A 4,003-nucleotide genomic window follows, 5' to 3' on the forward strand; every position below is an offset into this window, starting at 1 on the left:
AAATCTTGAACAGAAATAATGCAAATTAAACTTTAAATATTACAAAATTATCCAACGTTTTATTAATCATTTATCCAGTTATGGTATTCGTATGTTTATCATGGAATCGGTCAAGCAGGATGCAGTAAAATAGGTAGTAATTATAACTAACACAAACGGAACGTATATATCATTTAGCTATTACTTTGCATTATACAAATTCAGTAAAGAACGAAGCGAGACAATAGTTAAGCAAGGATCGGGTTCTTCGATAGTTATCGATGTATGGAATCGGGGTTCGTTAATAGTTATCTATGTGTGAGATCTGGTTTCGTTGATAATTATGAATGCATTGAACCGGATGCATTGAACGTTATTGATATGTGGATTAATTAATGAGAGCAATGTACTAATAAGTTAGATGATATACTATTTTATTCAGAGAAGCGAGTTGTTGGAACGTATGACTTTTAAATGTATTCGTAAAGACATTTACCCTTATTAATACTTGAACATATGAAGGCTACATTTATCCGTAAAGACATTTGCCCCTATATTTATTTCAACAGACTTAAAGGTTGTTCTAAACATGTATTGTTCCAATTTAACTTTATAACACCACTTTTTTAACTCAATTATTCCTGGTAACGATTATTAATATGTGCACGATATATCGGACTACATGAACCTGATCTCACAGAGTGATCAAGGTTATTAAGATGTAAAGAAAGACACATCAATATCAAACAATAATTGTGTAGACTTCAGACATGTCTACATGACATTATTATATCCCTCCTAGAATATAGTACATGACATAGATACTTACTATTAAATCAAATTGTTAGCAAAGTACGGTATGTTACTGATAGAAATGATAAATAAATATTACCCAGTTAGATACGAGAAAACAATCTGCTAATAGTATACTGGTACTGAATGAAAAACTACAATGACGATGAATACAGCAAAACGAAGTAAACATATTTTGTTATGTATATCGTGCATATGAACTTGCACGATGTGGCTATGAGTAAATACATCCCTGTGAACATTGTTTGATGAGCATCGAAGGAGGAAATCGAATGAATCAATAACACTTATATATTGCAGAGGATAATAAATATGGTGGCATGCTAAAACTTGAGCAGGATATATCAAAAGGAATGCGTAGCAATTTCAAGGACTACCCTCTAACTCCAGAGAAATATATTGCCTAGAGTGTATGTACGCTGCTTTGCTCACAGAAGAACGGAACGCAGAAAACCATCTGTACCAAAATTACTTTTTACCAGAAACAGATAAATACATGATGGTAAAGCTTACAGTAAATTAAAGCTTTGCCTTAAGTTAGGTTTGAAGCTGGAAAAAATCCACAGCATTTTCCAGCCTGAACAGTAACCATGCCTGCAGTAGTAAGTCAATGTGAACGCTATCCCAAGCCCAATGACAACACATGATTTCGACCAAGACTTTTTTCAGCTGGATGAATAACATTATTTCGCTAAATAGGCGGAGAATCGCCTTAAACTAATTTAGCAACATGTATAGATGAAACGGAATAAACTAAAAATGACAATTATCGATATTTTGCCAGCAGCAAGATAATTGATAACGAAACGGTTTTGACCTGATCAAATAAAACAGTAATAATGGATGTAACCAAAAGAGTGATGATGGGACAGAAGGGTCCTTTCTTTTTCCGCAAAGCCCTGTTTACCACCAACAGAAAGTGGATTAAAGCCGTCGGATCGAATAGGGTGAGAGATGGGAAAGTTCTAAATCCTCCTAAATCCCGTAGAAAGAGGAATAGAAAGTCAAATATATCAAATACAGGGTGTAGACTTTGGTCAAACTCATTATAGACCATAATTATAACCAATAGGAACTCAAAAGGATTTAAAAAATGAAATAATAGGTATTACTCTGGAACGTTTATCATGTATAGGTGTATAAGTTTGTAGAATCAGTCATATATATACATACATACATACATACATATATATATATATATATATATATATATATATATATATATATATATATATATATATATATATATATATATATACCTTATTTAAAGAACATATCGGAACACAATACGATTATTTTTTTCCTGTCCCAGAACTTATGGTGAAAACAATTTCGTCAAGGTATATGTCCCAAGACTTAAGAAACGAAATACTTTTGCGTTGAATTTGTGCCCCCCCCCCCCCCCCCCCCGCCCACCCCCGCATCTGCACGGTACAAAAACATAGATAAACAAAACACTTATTTGAACATAAAATTAAAGAAACTAACATTGCATTGTTATCATTTATTCTTTCTTTTTTCATCATGCGAAATATATTCAAGAAAATATTATCCATTAACTCCGTATGTGTAGCAGATGTCGGCTGGTGTATCCATCCTTAATGTGGTGTGCATCGCTTATGTCAGATAACAAAATCGCAAATGAGGTGCGAATATCACCCAATTGCTTGAAGGCCTGATACATTATAAGAACAAATACTAATTTTATTTTTTTTACCAAGCAACCCCGGAAACTGACTTTGGATTCATTTCAGTGTGCCGATTTTTTGTTATGAAGTCGGTCGTCATAAGGAAGCCAACTTTGGTTCCTTTTGATTCTTTTAAGTGTGCCGATTCCTTTTTTTTTTTAACAAAGTCGATCGACATAGGGAAGCCAGCATTTATTCCTTTTTACCTGTATTAACGGGAATTGTAAAAAAAAATTGGAACAATGAAACAGTTTTGAAAGCGAAACAATCTAGTGCGTCGTGCACGTACATCGATAAGATGATGAACAGTAAATTAGTTTTCAATAGTTTGATATAAATGTTCCCTATCTATAGTTTATAGCGTCTTATTTTTGACAACAAGAACCATGTACTTCGTCTTATGTGGATAAATGTACGTCATTTCCGGTTGGCGTCCTCTGTAGGTGGGAAATCATAGCTAAGGGGAAATAACAGTGTTGTTTCCTTCTATTTCGAGTAATCAAATTATTATTTCTTCTTTACACTTGATACGTTTTTAAAATTCGTTTTGTGCGAGTATAAATACTTGTAATCATGTAATGCAAAATTTGATGTAGAAAGAAAAATGATATAGTATGACCGGTGACCTTTAAATCAGAGTAGTATTTATTGATGTGATTGTTTTTAATTTTTTCTGAATCGGGGTAAGCTCGAGGTATGTTTTTGTGCTTCTTTTTGTGTGGCTTCGGGTGAAGAATGCTTGAAGTATTTTCATTTCTCTCACCGTTCATAACAATGGATTGGTAATGTTCTACTTTTGAGGTTTCAGTTCGAGAAATAGAATGGCAGCCTCAGTTTTATTTTACTTCATAAGCACGTTACTTCATAAACAACTTATGCAATATTATGCATGGTTTAAACATTTCTGGTAAAATAACGTTCAATGCTAATAAAACTATAAATATGAATGATATGTTTATTGTCACATTCTTGGGAGCTGAAAGAACGGTTACATTCAAAAACCGTCAGAAAAGGGACTCGTCAATGGAACGAGTGATAAGTTGAATGTTTAAGTATCTATTAGAAGGGAATATTACATTATCCTCAAGTGTTATATTACAAGGGGCACAACATTGATTAAGTGTTGAATAAAGATAATGGTTACCTATAACACATATAGATTATTGCTTAGCTAATGATGTTGTTTTAATAGCATAGCTGAAAACATTAGGAATATATGGCTCCATAGCTCAGCTGGTTAGAGCGCCAGTCTCGTAAAGTGGAAGTCAAGAGTTCAATTCCCTCTGGAGCCAAATACTTTTATTACTTTCAATGTCCAAATCTTGCCCATTTACATGGACTTTTAAGAGTTAGAAATGCTTTCGGTGTAGGATGATGGTTGGAACTACAACGAATCGATTTTTGGCTTATAAATACTTATAGGTTTATGCGAGGATTTATGTTTCTTTTCGTAGAACATTGTAGAAACTGTCAGTTACCGAATCAGACATGAGACAACACCACAAAGTTCGTTACAATCTTTG

The 4,003-nt window shown here is 33.4% G+C and overlaps 1 non-coding gene across 1 annotated transcript; it reads left to right on the forward strand.

Annotated features, from left to right (window-relative positions):
- The first annotated feature begins 3,698 nt into the window (after positions 1 to 3,698).
- Positions 3,699 to 3,772, forward strand: Trnat-cgu (transfer RNA threonine (anticodon CGU)). The gene has a single exon. It is a non-coding gene; the product is annotated as a tRNA-Thr (tRNA).
- The last annotated feature ends 231 nt before the right edge of the window (positions 3,773 to 4,003 follow it).

The sequence above is a fragment of the Sinohyriopsis cumingii genome, chromosome 6 (genome assembly GCF_028554795.1).
Source record: "Sinohyriopsis cumingii isolate HCF-2022 chromosome 6, ASM2855479v2, whole genome shotgun sequence".
NCBI classification, from domain to species: Eukaryota; Metazoa; Mollusca; class Bivalvia; order Unionida; family Unionidae; genus Sinohyriopsis; species Sinohyriopsis cumingii.